Here is a 19,305-nt window from a genome sequence, read left to right as displayed (position 1 = left end):
AATCTTCTCCTCCTCTTCTGCTCGCTGAAAAGTAATACTTGCCATTTGTGATAGCTATTCTTGGTTGTCAACTTGACTACATCTGAAATAAACTGAAACCCAAAGAGGCTGAACAAGCCACGGAGAGCAAGCCAATAAGCAGCACTCTTCCATGGCCTCTGCATCAGCTTCCCACCTCCAGGTTCTGCCCTCTGAGTTCCTGTCCTGACTTCCTTCAATAATGAGCAGTGATGTGGAAGTGTAAGCCAAATAAACCCTTTCCTCCCCCAAGTTCCTGGTCATGGTGTTTAGCACAACAATAGAAACCTTAACTAAGACACCCAAGGCCAAATGTTCTGCCTATGCCCAGGACGTTCACACTCATGCTCATTTCCTTCCTCCCTCACTCCCTCCTCATCCCTTCCTCCTAAGCTCTCCTCCCTCCCCCACTCTTCTCTCTCCATTGACTCTTTCCAGTTCTACATAAGCATGCTCAAGATAATTTATAAAAACATTTTAAGGCAAACATCTTAAAATTCTCAGCATCTGGCTTCCTTATACTTTCTTTCAGAGTCCTTGATTACAAACTGTACTTGCTTGAGCATGGTGACAAACACTGGTGGTAATCCAAGTCCTGGGCAAGGCCTTATCCTTTCAGAGGAGGGGATGGAGAAGGAGATGGGAGGGAACTGAAGGAGGGATGAAAGGGGAACAGGAGGAGGGATAAAAGAAGATCTGTGCTTGGTATGTAAAATGAATTTAAAAATTACTTAAATAAACAAATAAAATTTTTTAAAAACTCAGCAGTTCAAGGTCTGTTTTGCCACCATAGCTAGGAAAAAGCCAGCCTGGGCTCCATGATAACTGAGACCCGAAAACCACTATCACTGCAATCAGCTAAACTGCTAGCTGTCCTGTACTCTTCAACTTCCTCGGTGCATTACAATGTAGCTAACTGCTCTCAACTACTTTCAAACAACTTAATCTCCAAGTCTCAGAGACTTCCTTCAAACTTTATCTTACTTGCCCTTTTCATGGTAGGACACAGTTTGACAACTCCTAGTCCTTGAAATATTGTCCTCTCTCAGCTTCCTGACAAACCCTCTCAGCTTTTCCATCTTTTGTTTTGTGTGTGATTTTTTTTTTCTTGTTTTGTTTCATTCTTGTCTACCTGGTATAGAAGGTTGACTTTTCCCTTAGCTTTGGCCCTATCTACCACGCAGTTCCTAACAAACATGGGAATCATCCTAATCTTCAGTCTTTCATTCCTTTGTTTATGGGAGACACTGCCACTGCATACATTTGGAGAATAGAGGATAATTTGTAGCAGAGGGTTCTCTCCTACCATCCCAGGGATGAAAAAAGGTTGGCAGCAAGTACCTTTACCCACTAAGCCATCTCATGGGACGCAATCTTTTTCTATTCTATAACCTATTTGTCCTATTCTAGGGATAATACTTCCCAAATCTCTCCTGCATCCACTCCTCCTCTACACTCCATGCCATTTCTCACCAGGAATAGCTTTTTAACTGGCCTTGCTTCTAGTTGTGCCCCTTTCTAATGCAGCTTTCATTTGCTGTCAAAATGATAGGTCCAAGCCAGCTCAGGTTGTACTGCAGGATGGTTTACTGGGGGGGGGGGGCTGTATTCTGTTTTTGTTGTTTGTTTATTTTATGGGTGTGGGTGTTTTGCCTTAGGTGTCCTCGGACACCAGAAGAAGGTGTCAGATCCCCTGGAACTAGAGCCATAGATGGTTGTGAGCCACCATGTAAGTGCCCAGAATTGAACCCAGGTCCTCTGGAAGAGCCATCTCTCTCCAGCCCTGTTTTCATTTTTCAACTAAAATTTCACAGTCTTCAAGGTGAAGTTAAAATTTCCTGAGCTTGGTTTACAATCAGTGATTTTTTACTTCATTTGCCTCTGTTCTAAAGCTGTGCTGCTGATGCACAGAAACAGAGTATGTGAACATAGCTAGTCTTAACTGAAATGTGCTAAGGTGTAAAAATACCACCAGATTCTGAAAACTTTGCATGAAAAGGAGAATGTTAAATATCTTAGTATTACTGCTTTAAACTGATCACATGTTGAAATTATATTACTTTAAAATGCTGGGTTAACTTATGAATCTTAATTTTTACATTTTAAAACACAACTACTAGAAATTTCAAATTACATAAATGACTCATGATTGCAGGTTTTTTTAAAAAAAAAACAAAACAAAAAAAAACAGCACTAGGATAAAACATGTTTCTTCTTCCTGAACTTAGTTGATTCGTATATTATTCAAGATTAGCTTGAGTAAGTCACTAAGATTCCAGAACATCCCCCACAGCCACGAATCCAAGTCTGAGTCAACAAGCCTTCCTCCGTGTTTTCTTCATTCACAGGCACCTGTGCACACACCTGTGCTCTATCACACCATATGATAATTACCAGTTACCAGCTAGCTCTCCTCCTAAAGTATAAGCGCCTGGTCCTACCACCATGCCTAACACCTTAAAATTAGACACTCAAATACTTGTCTTTTGTCCAAATGTGAATTTGGACTGAAAGTTACTAGAATATTTAAATTCTCCAAGGAAAAAATCAGCCAGCAGGGATGAAGCCTATACCAGAAGCTCTAATAATGGAAAGCCTGGGGCATAGGAATCACAGTAATAGACAAAGGAGAAAATAAAGTATACATCCACACTTGCCTCTTCCAGTGAAAATGAGGATTTGCAAAAGTGATCCGGAACCTCAAACTCACACTTGGCGTGCCAGGGGCCACAGTTGGATTCCTAAATTGCTTTGAGAACCCATCCAACAAAAGAGTATGACTTGGCAGGTTACAATGCAAACAGCTAGAGCTCAGCACCTGTTCCCCTTAAACAGCACATCATTACGGTTAACAACAACAACAAATCTCTCTCATGAAGCAAATGCTAATCTCATGATGCTTCACCATGGAGCAATTTAGAAGAGTTATTATATGAAATGTGCCAAAGCCAGAATTTATGGTTGATGCTTATTTGGCAAATATGGTTGGCACTGTTAGCTGTTAAAAGGCATGTATGCAAATAAGCAAATAAAAGTTTTTAAGCTCTCAGACTTAAATATTTACATTACCATAAATGTACAAAGATAAATGTTTATATGCATACACATATAATGCATTTCAGGAACGCACTTTTTAATGTGACTATCAGAAAACAGTTACAAAGTGGCATTATTTCTTTACGGGCCTCAGGACAGACACTTAAAAATGAATTCTGACATAATGTTAATGGGGTACAAACACTACTGTGGAAGTTTCTCTGCCCTATTGCTACACAAAATGAATAGTCAGCACCCTAACAACTCAGAGCAAGCTTATCTTTCCCTCTCACCAAAACACTTCTCACAACACTGGAAACCAGCCAAGCATAAATGTCGGTCCTACATAGAAGCTGGGAGAAAGGAGGACTGCACATCAAAAAGCTTGAAAGAAAATAATTTGACATTTCCCCCACAATAACATAGTCATGTTACTCTCTCCAAAAAGAGACATGATAAAATATTTTTTCTTCTTCCCCTCTGACATCTATGGGAAGTGGATGTTTGTTTTTTCACATAGTTTGCGAGCTGGTAATTGCCAAAACTCACTGGCAGTGGTATGAACTCTGCTTCCATTGTTAACTGTTAATCTCTCTGATAAAGCTACTCACTCCTATCCTGGAAGCCAAGAAAATGTACAGCACCTGCAATTAGAGTTTACTGAAAAAGTTACCAACCAAAGAAGTGCCAGGCACTTTGGAAAGTAATTAGGGTAGCCAGTGAATTGAAAGATCTAAAATGCTCTTGAGATTACAAAAGAAGCCATCATGAAGTGGGTATCCAAGATTGCTCATGGAAAGTTTTACCCTTGTGGATAATTCAAGTTTGGGCTTTCTGGGTTTTTGGTTGTTTTTTTTCCCCCCACTTTGCAGAGAGCAATATGTGTTCTCTTGACTACACACTTCATTTATCAGGGGAGGTAAAGGAGGGCCACTGTGGCTGAACAAAAAAAAAAACAAAAACAAAAACAAAACAGGCTGCCAAACAGAACACTCAAAGCATTTCCAATTCAGGTGAAAAGGCTGTTCATGTACATCATCCAGTGACCTAAAAATAGTCTTTTATGTAAGTCGCCAAGTATTTAATTGAAAGTGTAATCTTACCACATTCAACAGAGGCAAAGAAAAATGCACTTGGTTTTCTATAGTAAGGCCAATAAAGATGAAATCATAGTTTTCCTCTAACTCATCTCTATCCTTCAACGCCAGCCTTCCAATAACTCCATTCCATAGCTCTGATTCCTAAATTTGGGTCCTTTAAAAAGCGGACTGCAGAAATGAGACCTGGGGGAAGGGGGGGGGGCTCCTCTTTTCTATTGCTCTCAGCAGTCATTAATGCCCAAGAACGAAATCAAGCTCTCCAACGGATAGTGCATAAGATGGGGAAAAAAACGAGAAGGGGAGCCAGTTCAGATGGCAAGTCCTCTTCGAAGGAGGAAAGATACAAGAACCCGTAAGTCAAAGGGCAAAGAAAAAGCAAAAACAAACAAACAAACAAAAAAACCTGTCTAACCCGACCTCTCCAAATCCCAAAGCCCTAAGCAACCCAGTAAGTCCGCGCGCGTTCGGGGCTCAACAGCCAGAGCGTGAAGTGAGCAGGCACAGAGCCACCGGTTCCGTCCTGACTGATGCTGCAAGGCTGAGCCCGATCTTCCCAGGTCTGGGAGCGGGATGACCGTACAGACTCGGCAGAAGCCCTTCCTGCCCCAGCCTCCCGCGTCCAGCTCCTCTAAGGCTTCACTTTCCCCTGGAGCCTCGCAGCCCAGCCCCGGGAAGTCCCTAGCCGCCGGGTTCCAACTTTCCCTCCTCTGGGGGGCGCCGCGCTACCGGGACCATCTCAGCCAGGGTAGCGAGGCCTGGGCCGACGGGGGGCACGAGAGGGCTCGCGGCGCCCGCAGGGCGCGTGGGTGGCCGGGACGCTGCAGCCCGCGCCCTGCAGGACGCACCGGCTGCCGAGCCCCTGCGGCGCCGCCCAGTCCAGATTCCCCTAGGTCGGCGTCCTCACCTCGAGGCGACCCTGGCCCCCATAAGCCTGCGCGCATGGGAAAAGGGACCGGAGGGTACGTGGGCAACCCTGCCCCGGTTACCTGAGGGGAGCACACGCCGTTGCAATGATCACCAGTGCCGCCCGTCCCGTCCTCTTTCTGGTGATCGCGGCCGCCGCCACCGAGCAACTGACACAACTAACTAACTACTCGCGGCCGCGGAGTCCACAGCGCGCTCCCGGCCGCTCGCCGTCCGCCCAGCCTACCAGTCAGCTCGCTCCTCCCCACCCCGCACGCCGCCCCGCCGCGCGCTCCCTCGACCGCTTCGGTTCTTGAGATAGCGCGCGCGCGCGCGGCACCTAACCTCGGCCTTCTCCCCAGCTCTCCACTCAGCCCCATGGGAGGAGCTGCCAAGAAGCCACGCCTCTCTGCATGCCAATATCCGGAGAACAAGACCTAGGGAAGGTTTGATTGGCTGAGGGGCGGGGCCAAAACTAGAGGGCGGGGCGACCGGGACCTTGAGCCCACGTGACGGGGAATTTGGGTTCAATTAAACGCCCGTGGGAACTAACAGCGCAGTTTTGGACCTTTTCGGGGCCTAACCATCTATGCCAGCCAGTCGCCAAGTACAGAAAAAGTGTTCTCAAAGATTCCAGTATGTAATAGTTACCAATTTAAGTCCCACTATTTTTGAGAGCCTTGGCTACGAAAAAGAAAACTACATTTCCCAAGAACCTTCGCGAAAGTGAGTCTCACCTTGCGTAGTCACGTAGCCCTTCGCCGCATTGGGCAAAATAATCCCTTCATTTCTCTGAAAGTATCGGGTATAGTATTTCACGCCTCTCCTCACCGGAACAGTTCTAAATACTACCACGTTAAGAGAAGTTACCTGTCTGGAGGTGACTAAGTGATTGGGTAAAGTAAGAAAAGACACCAAAATAAAGTGCTGCGGAGGAATTTCTGTCAAGCTGTGAGACGACGGAGTGAAGAGTGAAGGCCATTGAGAGGGGCTGAGGGAATTGTCCTCTGGGCAAGGGACGTTCACTAGTCCCCAGGCCCCTGCCTGCCCTTGTCGTCAGCAGGTTAGTAAGCAAGACGAGCATGGGGGTGGCCACAATCGAAATGTCCTTCCCCCTTTGAAGATCATCCCTCTTTAGCTGCTGCTGCTGTTATTGGTTTGTCTTGGTTTGAGGCCCGCTGAATGGGGGCGCCTCACTTCCGGTTGGGGGAAGGGAGACATGCTGTCATGGGGAGGGGGAAATATAACTCACTTCCTGTGGGGTAGGATGGTGTTTGGGGGGTGTCCAAGCCACTTCCCGTGCTGAGAGACAGAAAAGGTGTTGGTTTGGGCCGTTCTCAGAAATAGTTCCTCCAGCCTTGGGGGTTGTTTTCAAGTCACAAGTTCGGCTCTTCGCCCACGCTGTGATAATCACCAGGCCACGATTAGAAGTTATGTGTTTTGTCTCTACGTGTAATATGGAAAATTTCCCCCCAGCAAGATTTTCTTAATGCTTTCTCCACAGAATTCAAAACACCTCGTTAAAATTCTCTGCAAGGCTACATACTTTGTAGTGGGACTCGTGAGGGGCCCGCTCTTGCCCCCTTGTCAAGGGTGACCTTAACTGAGTGAAGTGGTGTGGTCTCTGCCCAGACCTGGAAGCAGGAACTCTTTATCCACACTTTCTAAGGAGGTAGTTTATTAGTTTGGGGACCAAATGGTTCACATAAATTACGAGGCATTTTCATTTTTGCAAAGGGAGAGAGTATCATAGCGCAGTACTCAAATATGATGTTCCATGAATAGATGCAATTGGTATGTTACCTACTGAGACCTGTTACCTTAGGACTGAGGATTTGCCCCATGCCTGAGAACAACATCATCAACCTAAATATTGTTTTCATGTAGCTTATGTGTGGCATTTATGGAAGATGCATTTTATTGCATCCCCCCCCATTGTAATTTAATTGAATTTGTCGCTGATTTAAAACTGAGGTCTGTTTATGGTTTTAAATCATGGCACAAGGATGATGGGTTCAGCTCCCATGTTGAGTAGGGGAAAGAACAAATGGTGAATGAAGACAGAATTTTGTCTTCCTGTATCCTGCTTTTTTTTTTTTTCTTTTCTACAAAAAGCGGTATCTGAAGTGGTAATAAACCAATTTTGATTCTGTAGCTTCTCTTGTCAAGCAACACAGCATATCAGTGTATTTTTGCTGGCAGAAGCAGTCTATTTGGACCTTATTTTGTGAAGTCTCGACCTTTTTACACTTGGGATAAATTGAACCTAAAATTGCATTGTCTTCCAATATTAATATGCATGTATTTCTAATTTCATAGTTTGCACTTACAGTAGAGAATATTTTAAACTAAACGTGAAAATAAATTTTTTACCTTAATGTAGACTTTTTTTTTAATCACTCTTAGTCCTAGAAACATATATATGGCACACATATGAACTCACAGAGACTGTGGCAGCATGAACAGGGCCTGCACAGGTCTGCACTAGATGGGGTCCTAGAGCTAAAAAGAGAAGTGGACACATGCCCCCAGTCCAAACCCACAAGCTATCTCTAATTGATAGCCACTTGCAATGAACAATTAGTTTTCTCTAAAGCAGTCTCACTGCGGAAACAAACCACTCTTAAGGACAGGCCCCACACTCAGCAGTAGATGAGCAATACAAAATGAACTCAATGCATCTTTGGAGATTCAGTGTTTTTTTTTTTTTATTAAACCATACAGGTCCTTTGAATACATGTTATGGCTTCTGGTTTTGGGTTTTATGGGATTCCTGTGTCTGTGAATATGTGTGTCTCTGCATCTATGAGTTTCTTGTGGTTTTTTTTTTTTTTTTTTTTCTTTCCCCCTTTGGCTCTTTTTCTTGTTTGTTTTGTCCTATTCTGATATGTTTTTGTATTTTATTATTCCTTAGATGCCTGTTTGTTTTCTAATAAAGACAGAAAGAGGTAGAGGGAGGAACTTAAAGTACTGGGGGAGGGGCAGGGAACTAATCAAAATATATTTTTTGAAAAAGATCTATTTTCAATAAAAGAAAAAACAAATTATTCTTAGACTGGAAGTATAGCTAAATAATAGACCACTTCCCTACTATATATAATATGAGCCCCTGAATTTGGGGTCTGATACCAGTATTGACAGGAGAAAAAATAATAAAATAAAATCAGCCTGGCCAGGTATGTTGGCGCACCCCTTTAATCTTAGCGCTCGGGAGACAGAGGCAGGCAGATCTCAGCGAGTTCCAGGCCAGCCAGACATACACAATGAGACCCTATCTCAAAAGTAAATAATAAACAAATCAGTCTGATGGGCTGGGGATGTAGCTGAGTGGTAGAGCACTTATCTCATATGAAAGGACTTCCATTTCATCCCCAGAACCAACAACAAAAAATCTGAGATGCTAAAATCAATATTTGAAAGACTACAAAATTGCTGCAGTAATTTTAAAAGATAAGGTGAAATATTGTCTCTGGTTATTGATAGAAAGTTAGGGACATGTACACTGAACCAATTGGGTATTAATTGACTAGAGAGAAAGCATTCACACTCTTCTACATTAATGTAATATACTAGATGTAATCACCCTGAAAATTAACCATATAGGAATTGAAGTATAGAAGGATGGTAGAACTAAGTGAGAAAGGGAGAAAATAATGTCATAATATTGGTTGAGGTACAATATTGGTATTGCCTTTTGAGAACAGTTTTGGAAAGCAAAGGGGTTTATTAAATTTATCCTGAATTCGTGGAAGACATGCCATGTAATAGAAATAAGACAAATTGCAGTGGAAAGACTTGTGCGGCTTGAAGAACTGTCTGTTGAGAAGAAAGCAATATAGAAAGTACATATCAGGGAGATGTTTTGTGATAAGTGACAGTTATTCATTGGTCCCATCAAAGAAGAATTATTAGATACGCTGGTGAAAAATAGAGAAGGAAGCCTGTGTAGCCCGTTCCTCCTCCTTTTAAGAATCTTTTCTGTGGGAAGGCTTATCTTCTTCCAAGGGATTTCCCCCCCCCCTTAAATGCCTAGTATTGCTTTTTTTTTTTTTTAAACATGTTCCTAGTGTCAAAATTGGGAAAAGGAAAACCATTTGCAAACATACTGTTGCTTCTTTCAGTTAGCAAATTTTAGATTTTTATTTCACTACCTGCCCTCTATGATAAAGAAGTTGTTGATTCTTTTTAGAGTATTTGGAGTAAGTAACCATTTTCTTTTCCTTAAAGCAGTCATTGCATGAGCTGCTCAGAGCAGTTTGAAACATTAAAAGAGTAGGCCAAAATTCTCCAGACCATTGCACTGAAATCTGATCATCCGCAGAGATGCTACATAATGCAAAGCCTCTTTTCATCCTTTTGTTTACCCTGTCCTGTAAAACTGATACTAATGTTTTATAACAGGCAGCTTTACTTTGTACTTTGGTAATGGCAAGTTTTTTGGTTTCTGCTTTGTAGTTGAGGGCTAAAGGAAACAATCTAGCAATTTAAATGGTTTTACATTTATTGCTTTGCTGTCTTTTATTTCTGAACTTCTGTATGTATTCAAGTGGAATTCCTTTTACATAGTTTTTCATGATTTCAACAAAAACTGATTACTGCTTTGTATCAGTCATGTTCTAGCTTCAAGTACAGGAAATACAAATAACCATATTCTCTTGGAGCTTTCTTCCTACTTGATGGACCAAAGCTAGAATTTTGCTTACTTGGTGTTCTTAAGTGAGATATGTGTTATAACCACTGTTCAAGCTGGATTAAGATGCATTCCTAAATTTGGTATCTTTTAATCTTGATTCCTAAGCCATTCTAAAATTTGTTTTTAATATTTCCTTTATTGTTGCATGTATCATGGTTTTTCTGTTTTAACTTGCTTTGTACTCTGTAATTATAAGTGAACAGTAGGGAGAATTGGAGATGACACTGGCCTAGATTCAGAGCTAGTCTTTGTATTTTATTAGCTTCATCACCTTGAGCAGTTAGCTTCCATGAGCTTCAGTTTCCCTAAATGGGAATCCCTGGGAATCACTTGGTGTAGTCCTGGTAATAGGAATTTGAGGAATGGTATTATTTACCTCAGTGGTTCTCAGTCTTCCTAATGCTGTGACCCTTTAATATAGTCCCTCATGTTGTAGATGACCCCAACCATAAAATTATTTTGTTGCTACTTCCTAATTGTAATGTTGCTACTGTCGTGAATCATAATGTAAAGATCTGATATGCAGGATATCTGATAAGTGGCCCCAAAGGGTTGGAGACCTGTAGGTTGAGAACCACTGCTCTAACCCTTAGGCTTGCTTCAGCTGTGGTAACTGTTGGGATTCACCCATTTCTCCTTTAAGCTCACACATAGAATACAGCGGTAAGTTCATTGACATTCTGCCTTCTATCAGCATGCTCGCTAAGTAGTCAGTTTCTTATGAGAAGGAAAAAAATCACCAGTCAGTTGTTTTACAAAATATATTTAATAGAAAAGATTCAAGAAAAAAAATAAGAAATCACTAAAGTACTTTAAATTGTTTTAGGAAGACTTTCAACTCATTTTCCCAAATATTAAGGCCCCTCACATTATGTCTTTCTTTAGGTTTGAAACTGGATGATGTCTGAGGGGAAAATTCTGTACTGTACCCAGCCTTTCTCTGTCTGACATACTTCCACTTTTCCTGGTGATCCCCATCTGTTATAAAGTTCTGCCCTGGGGCCTGGAGAGATGGCTCAGAGGTTAAGAGCACTGACTGCTCTTCCAGAGGTCCTGAGTTCAATTCCCAGCACCCACATGGTGGCTCACAACCATCTGTAATGAGATCTGGCACCTTCTTCTGTGTACATAATAAATAAACAAATCTTAAAATAAAGTTCTGCCCTGTGCACTCTCTAAGTATTCCATTCAAGAAATATTTCCTGATGTCTATCTTTGTCTCCCTCTACTCCAAATCTTCTATGTTCTGTCTGTTGATCCTCCAGAGTATTCTGTGCCTTTATTGTTGCACTTAATATCCAGTGTTCCTGGTGTTTATTTTAGTTGTTATTATTATATATAGAAAATGTCCTCCCAGAGAAGGCTATATAGACTGTTCATCTCTGGATTTGCTGTCATACCTGGAACAATGTCATATAGACATTGATTTAATATTTCGAAATATATAATTTAACTGGCACTAGGGTTGTAATGAAATTAACATGTAACTTTTATCTACTATTTATGCTCAGCATGAAGGATTATGGCCAGTACACAGTAGATACTCATATGTCTGTAGAATGTGTGGTTAAATCATTATGCTCCCATTTGTAAGCATTCTGTGGTGTTACTGTCATATATTAAACACCTGATATATGTTCACAGCTATGAGAGCTGATCTCTGCAGTCAATGTAATTGGTAAAAAGTAATTTGTAACTTACATGTGGACTCATCTAAGTGAATGATGGGAAGGTCAGCACACATAGTATTGGGAGAGATTTCCCTGCTGTCCAAACACAGAAATTAAGTAGATTTTTAAGCATTTTACATGCATGAAAACATTTTGATCATACTCCCATTACGTTGCCCTCTCCTCCTGATCCCCTTCTTTCCCAATAGATAGTCCCCCTTTTATTGACATGTGTTCTCCCTCTCCTAAAATCCACATCTGAGAGAAAATATGGTACTTGCCTTTCTATTTTGCTTAACGTAATGATCTCCAGTGGGAACATGATTCTGTTCTTCCTTATTAATAAGTAATATTTTATTATAGATATATAGGTAGGTAGTAGACAGATAGATGGACAAACAGACAGACAGATAGATAATACCCAAGAATAGTATAGCTAAATCTTGTGGTTGTTCTGTTTGTAGGTGTGTGGGGGGGAGGTGTTTATTTGTTTTATTGTTGTTTTTGAGCCAAGGTCTCATTATGTAAGGTTCCCTATGTAGACCAGGCTGGCCTTGAACTCACAGAAATCTACCTGCCTCTGCTTTCCAAGTGCTAGGATTAATTGCATGTCCCAACCTGACATGCTGTCTTCTTTTATTTGGTTGGGGTTTTTTTTGTTTTTGTTTTTGTTTTTGTTTTTGTTTTTTTGTTTTCTGCTTTTTTGATGATAACCTTGCTAAGAAAGATGACATGGGATTTCATTTACATTTCCCTAATGACTGAAGAATTGGACATTTTCAGCATTGCTCTGACTTTTTTTCTTTATGCCTCAATAAAATTCCATTGTGTATATATACCTCATTTTCTTTATTCATTCATCAGTTGATGGACATCTAGATTGGCTCCATTGCTTAGCTATTGTACATAATAAACATGGGTGTCTAAGCACTTTTAATTATGTACCCGAGAATGGTATGGCCAACTCATGTGGAAATTTTATTTTTGTTTTGTTTGTTTAGCTTGTGTGTGTGTGTCTGTGACTGTGTGTGTGTGTGTGTGTGTGTCCACTCGCACAAGTGCATCTCAGTGTCCTATTTGTGCATTTGCAGAGCCAGAGGTCAATGTCAGGTGACTTCCTCTACCACTCTCCATCCTTTTTTTTTTTTTTTAACCTGTCTCTGGCGTAGAACTAGCTCACTATTTCAGGGGTCAGCAAGCCCTTGATTCACCTTTTTCTGTTCCTCCTGCAAGGCTACCACACTGGGTTTTTATGTGGATGTTGGGATAAGAATCAGGTCCTCATGCTTGCATATCAACAACTTTATCCACTGAGCTATATCTTTTAGCTCTATGTCTTAGTTTCATTTCCTGTTGCTGTGATAAAATACTCTGACAAAGGCAACTTAAGGGAGAAGGGGTTTATCCAGTTCACAGTTCCAGGTGACAGTCCATCATGGCAGGAAGTCACAGTGGCAGGAGCTTGATGAAACTGTTCATAACACATCCACAGTCAAAAGTAGAGAGCACAGATTTAACACATGCATGTAGTGTTTAGCTTTTTTCACGCATATGCAATCAAGAAACTCCTGCTCAGGCAATGATGCAAGGAATGCCACAACGGGCAGGTCTTCCTCCTGGTCAAGATAGTCACCCACAGACATGCCCAAATGCAAGCCTAATCTAGACAACCCCTCACTGAGACTCCCTTTCCAGGTCGTTCTATCTTGTGTCAAGTTGATGGTTAAAACTAGCCATCACACCCCGATGTTAGCTTTTTGAAGGGCCTCCACCACTGACTTCCCTGCTGGCTGCAGTAGTTTACATCCTCACTAGCCCTATGCCTGCCTTCTTTCCTCACATCCTTGCCAACATTGGTTGACATTTTCTTGGTGATGGCAGTTCTGACTGGGGTCAAGTGGAATCTCAAACAGAGTTTTTTGTTTTCTTTTGTTATGTGTACAAGTAATTTGCTTGCATGTATGTCTGCACAACATGTGTGCCTAGTGCTTGCAGAGGCCAAAAGTGGGTGAGGGATCCCCTGGAACTAGAGTTGGAGGCACTTGTGGGCCACCATGCAGGTGCTCTTAACTATTGAGTCATCTCTCCAGTCCCTCAAGACAGTGTTCCGTTTTTTTGAAAGCCAAGGATATTGACTGCTTTTTCAAATATTTATGGGCTATTGTAGTTCTTCTTTTTAGAAACATTCACTAAAAAAAAAAGAAGAAGAAGAAAGAAAGAAACATCCACTCAGTTCATTAGCTCATTTGTTGATTGGGTGATTCTGGTTTTCAGTGTTTCATTTTTTGCAGTTCTTTATCTATTTCTCTCATGTACATCTTGATAAAGATTTTTTTCCCCATTCTGTAGTCTTCTCTTTTACTTTGATGATTGTTTTGTTTACTATACAAAAGCTTTGACTTCTTCCTTCCCTACTTACCACCCTTTTATTTATTTCCCTGGTCTACTGTTCCAGCTAAGACTTTAAGCACTATGTTGAGTAAAAACAGTAAAAGTGGCCACTTCGTCTCATTCCTGATTTTAAAGAAAATGCTTTTAGTTTTTCTTTATTTACTATAATGGTGGCTATAGGTTGAAATAATGTTGGGCTTAGGGGGCACTTTTTGTTTGATTTGGTTTGGTTTTTTGAGACAAGGTTTCTCTGTGTAGCCCTGGCTCCCTTGAACTTGCTGGGTAGATCAGGCTGACCTCCAACTCAAAGAGATCCACCTCCCTCTACCTCCTGAGTGCTGGGATCAAAGGTGTGTACCACACCACCTTGCTAAAATAATGGTTCTTGTATTCCTAGATTTTTCACAGCTTTTATCATGAAAGGATATTGAACCTTGTCAGAGGTCTTTCCTGTGTCTATTGAGAGCATCATGTTATTTCTGTCAAGCCTAATTGTATATTACATATTTGATTTGAATATTTGGGAACCAGCTTTATATCTCTGGGATTGAACAAAGTTGGTCATGATATATACTCTTCTTCCTTTTTACCCATGGATTTATTTATTTTGTTTGGGGAGAACACACATGTAGGGGTCAGGACAATTTATAGGAGTTGGTTCTCTCCTTATACCATATATGTTCCAGGATTGAACTTGGGCCATCAAGTTTTGTCTTCAAACACCCTTATCAGTTGAGCCTTTACCTGGCACATGTATGATCTTCTTACTATGTTCTTTAGTTCAATATGCAGGTTTTCTTTTTTTTTTTTTTTCTTCCCCTCTTCCCCCCCCCCCCCCGCCCCCGAGACAGGGTTTCTCTGTGTAGCTTTGCGCCTTTCCTGGAACTCACCCTGTAGCCTAGGCTGGCCTCGAACTCAGAGATCCACCTGCCTCTGTCTCCCGAGTGCTGGGATTAAAGGCGTGCATCATCACCACCACCACCACCCAGCTCAATATGCAGGTATTTTATTGAGAATTCTTGTATGTATATTCATCACAGAACTTGGAGTAACCTTTTCTTTTTTGTTGTGTGCTTACCCTGTTTTGGTATCAGGGCCATGTTAGCTTTGTAGAATGAGTTTGGCAGTGTTCCTTCTCTTTCTAGTTTGTGGGCAAGTTTGAGGAGTGTTAGTGTTATTAGTTACCTTACAGGTTTGGTAGAATTTGGTAGTGAATCCATCCACTATTGTTTCCTCGTAAGACTTTTTATTCTTAAATTGTTATAGACCTCTTTAATTTGTTTGTGGCATCTTGATTTAATTTTGGCAGGTCATATATGTCTATGAGTTTATCAATTCTTCTAGATTTCCTAGTTGCATGAAATATAAGTTTCAAACTATTCCCTAATAATCCTCTGGATTTCATTGGAGTCCGTTTTTGCTCCTCTTTTTCATCTCTAATCCTTTATTAATTTGGGTTTTTCTCTTTATTTTGGTTAGATTAGCTATGGCTGTGTTAATGTTTATCTTTTCAAAGAACAAACTTCTTTTGTTTAATACTTGGAATTTTTAGAATTCCTTCCCTGGCTTCTTCAGTGGCCCACTGGCTTTCTAAGAGTGTGTTGTTCTGATGTATTTGTATAGTTTCCAAAGTTTTTACTTGTTTTTGATTTTTAGATTTATTCTACTATGATAAGATCACAAAAAAATGTTTTCTTTTATATTTGTTAAGATTTGTTTTATGATCTAGAATGTATATTTTAGGGAAGGTTCCAGGAGCTGTTGAGGAAAATGTGCATTCTATATATTTTAGATGGAATATTTTGTATTTTACCTGTTGAGTCCATTTGATCTATGCTAAAAAGTTGTTTTTTAATTAATTTATTTATATTTTATGTATGAGTGCTCTGCATATATGCCTGTACACCAGAAGAGGGCATCAGATCCTATTACAGATGGTTATGAGCCACCATGTGGGCGCTGGGAATTGAACTCAGGTCCTCAGGAAGAGCAGCCAGTGCTCTTACCACTGAGCCATCTCTCCAGCCCCACTAGAGTTTTCGTTTGGGTGTTGGTTGTTGGCTAATTGACTTTTCTTTTTTTGAGATAGAGTCTCATGTATCCCAGGCTTACCTCAAACTCCTTATGTAGCTGAGATGACCTTGTATTTCTGATCTTTCTGCCTCTATTTTCCAATTTCTGAAGTTACAGGCATGCATTCCCACACCAGGTTTATCACATTGTGTAACTATGAACTTTCTTCATTCATTTTGAGTTCAGATGACCTATCTAAAGATAGAGAGTTAGAAGCCAGGCAAAATGGTACCTACCTGTATTTTAGCCTTCAAGAGCTGAGACACAGTGATTGCTGTATGTTTGAAGCTAGTCTAAGCTATGTAGTAAGACCTTGTGTCAGAAAAACTTACATAGGTAGATAGATGATAGATAGCACAGTGGGATATTGAAACCCACTATTTTTGTTACTAGGACCTATTATTGCTCATTGATGTTTGTTTTTCTGAAGTTAGGACCCCAATATTTGGTGATATATATTTACAATTGTTGTATCACCTTTAGGTGGCCACTTTATTAATATGTGATGGCCTTCTTTATCTCTTCAGACTAGTATCTACTTTAAATCTACTTTCCAACTATCAGAATAGCTACGCTAGCTTGTTTTCATCTTCCATTTGTTTGATATATTGGTTCTCATCCTTTGGCTCTCTTGATCCATGGGTGTCTGACAGTGAGGTGTTTTTGGAGGTAGCGGATAGTTGACTTTTGCACCTCACTACCTGAGCCAAGCCCCTGATAGATACATACATACATACATACATACATACACACACACACACACACACACACACACACACACACACACACACACACACATCTTTCAACTTAGTGTCTGGCCCACTGCTGTACCAGACTCTCTCCCAGGGATATCTCTCACCCTGGGGCTATGGCAGGTTCAGACTCCCTTGCTTGTGCTTGTTCCCTATTCTCAGGTTCACAGGGTAACTCAGTTTTGAGCAATAGGTTCCTCTCAAGATGGTGCCGACCACTACCCTCTCAGTCATACAGGGTGATAACCTGCAGCTGGGTCTGAGGCTCCTGTGGTTTGTTCTGAGGGTAGTGTTGCCCATCTCTTCTCAGCAGGGCTGCCTGCCTTAACTCCCAGTAGGAAGCCACCACTGCAGCTGGACCAGCAGTGCTCTTCTTGGCCATTTTCAGCTGCTCTGCCATCTTATAAAAGGCTGATGAAAAAATGATTCGATGGGTTTTCTTTTTAATTCCTTCAGTTTCTTCAATGTTCCTCTGATGGTTCAAAAATGTGTTGTTCAGTCTTCATGTTTCTGGAGTTTCCTTTGCTATTGAAGATTTTAAGTTTTACTTCTCTATGATGTGGTATGATAGAAGAGATTATTTTGATATTATGTTTTATAAAATATGATCTACTTTGGAGAAAGTTCCATGAGCTGCTGAAAAGAATGTGTTCTGCAGTTGTTAGATAGAAAATTTTATAGATTCTGTGTGTTGACCTATACGTGGTTTCTGTGTTCTAAAGTTTCTGTATTTATTTTTTTCCTCTGAATCATCCAGAAATATTGAATTGGGACATAACCAGTCCCTCTTTGTCTTGTAGTGTTTGTATTATAAAATTGGATGGCTGCCATTCATGCATATTTACAATTAAATCTTTTGTTTGTTTGTTTTATGAGACAGCATGTCTCTGTGTATCCCTGACTGGTCTGGAACTCACAGAGACCTATCTGCCTCTGCTACTAGGTTCTGGGATTAAAGGTATGCACCATCACACTCAGCTCAAGTTATAATAACTTCTTGGTATATTCTTTCCTTTACCAATATAAAATGACCTCTAATCTCTTCTGATTTAGACTTCGTCTGCTTTATCATAGCTACTCCTTGCTTCTGAATTCCATTGCTTAGGATATCATTTTCTATTTTTTCACTTTCAATTTGTCTATCTTTGCCAGTGAGGAGTACTCCTTATACATAGTGAATAGATCTTTTTTAAAAAATATATTTGCCAGGCGATGGTGGGGCACACCTTTAATCCTAGCACTGGGGAAACAGAGCCAGGCAGATCTCTGTGTGTTTGAGGCCTGCCTGGTCTACAGAGCAAGTTCCAGGATAGCCAGAGCTGTTACACAGAGAAACTATGTCTCAAATAAATAAATAAACAAATAAATAATTCATCAAACCTGTGCCTTTTAATTGGAGAAATAAAAATGTTTACATTCAGAATTATGATGAAAAGACATGTACTAATTCCTGTCATCTCATTTTTTCTAAAATGTAGTTCCTTCCTGGTTTTTATTTGTGTATCCACTCTTCTAAAGGGAATAATTCTTTTCTATGCTTTCACATTATGTTTATTTTTCTTTCTGTGCATAAAATATCTTTGTCTTCTGCAGTGCTGATTTAGTGCTCTTGAATTTCTAGGTCTATTTCTCCTTTGTTTCTGAATGATAACATTGCAGGATATAGCAGCAATGTTTTCTTGAAGTCTTGAAATACTTCATTCTGAGAAATCTTGGCCTTTAGCATTTTGTTGAGAAATCTCTTGCTCTGAGAAGTTTTCCTTTATAAGTGAGATGGTGTTTTTCTCTACAGTTTTCAGTACTCTTTCTTTCGTGTTCTTTGCATCTTCCCTATAAAATGGGAGGCCTGAATGCCTCCTGTGCCTGGAAATGCCTATCTTCCTGAAGAGTTTGGGATTTTCTGCTGTTGTTTCACTGAATAGGCCTCTGTGCCTTCAGGCTTCACGTCAGTACCTTCTACACCAATAAATAGAACTTTGGTCTTTTAATCATGTCACAGAGATTGTCCGTTTTTTGTCACCAAGATTTTTGTTATGTTTCCAAAATCACTTTTTATAATGAGTTTCACACCCATATCCTGTATTGATTTCTTTAATTTGTTCTGTTGTTTCTCTGTATTTTCTTGGAATTTGTTGATCTTTCAAAAAAACTTATTCTTTGAATTTTTTATGTAGCATTTCATCTATCTCTGGAGGAAGATAGGGGTGACCTATGTGCAGATGTTGCCCACTGTCCTTTGTTGTCTCTTTGCTGTAGGAGTAGATGGCCAGGAGTGGGTTTTCAGGTCCCTGCCATAAACACTCTGGTCTATTGGAGGCTGGTTGTCAGTTTGACTTTTATCGTCCCAATTCTTGGAGTTAAAGTATTTGCTGAAATTTAAATGGCAGGTGGCTGTGTATAGAAGAGCATGTGCTTAGTGGGCCGAGAGTGTAGTTCAGTGGCAGAGCATCTAAATAACATGCTCAGAATGTCATCTGGAATCACCCGTGTTGTGTAGAATGGAGAAAACAGGTAACAGAAACACAGACAAGTAGAGGCAAACTAAATACAGAAATAGAGTAAAGGCAGATGCCAACCACAACATCCACGGCTCTCCACAATTACAACAGAAGTTGGGCAGAAACATGAAGATGAGAAATGCAGAGCAAAAGGACAGTTAAAAATTCTAA

At 40.6% G+C, this 19,305-nt stretch overlaps 2 protein-coding genes across 3 annotated transcripts in view; one reads left to right on the top strand and one right to left on the bottom strand.

Annotated features, from left to right (window-relative positions):
- The window catches only part of Peak1 (pseudopodium enriched atypical kinase 1), a 220,323-nt gene extending 215,099 nt beyond the window's left edge, over positions 1-5,224 (bottom strand). For both annotated transcript variants that reach the window (XM_028865038.2, XM_028865040.2), the window contains exon 1: positions 5,141-5,224. The gene's annotated coding sequence lies outside the window, so the exon portion shown is untranslated. The remainder of the gene's footprint in view (positions 1-5,140) is intronic.
- A 590-nt stretch (positions 5,225-5,814) lies between these two features.
- The window catches only part of Hmg20a (high mobility group 20A), an 85,245-nt gene continuing 71,754 nt past the window's right edge, over positions 5,815-19,305 (top strand). The window contains exon 1 of the mRNA XM_028865041.2: positions 5,815-6,120. The gene's annotated coding sequence lies outside the window, so the exon portion shown is untranslated. The remainder of the gene's footprint in view (positions 6,121-19,305) is intronic.

The sequence above is a fragment of the Peromyscus leucopus genome, chromosome 7 (assembly GCF_004664715.2).
Source record: "Peromyscus leucopus breed LL Stock chromosome 7, UCI_PerLeu_2.1, whole genome shotgun sequence".
NCBI classification, from domain to species: domain Eukaryota; kingdom Metazoa; phylum Chordata; class Mammalia; order Rodentia; family Cricetidae; genus Peromyscus; species Peromyscus leucopus.
This window is presented reverse-complemented; position numbering and strand designations above follow the sequence as displayed.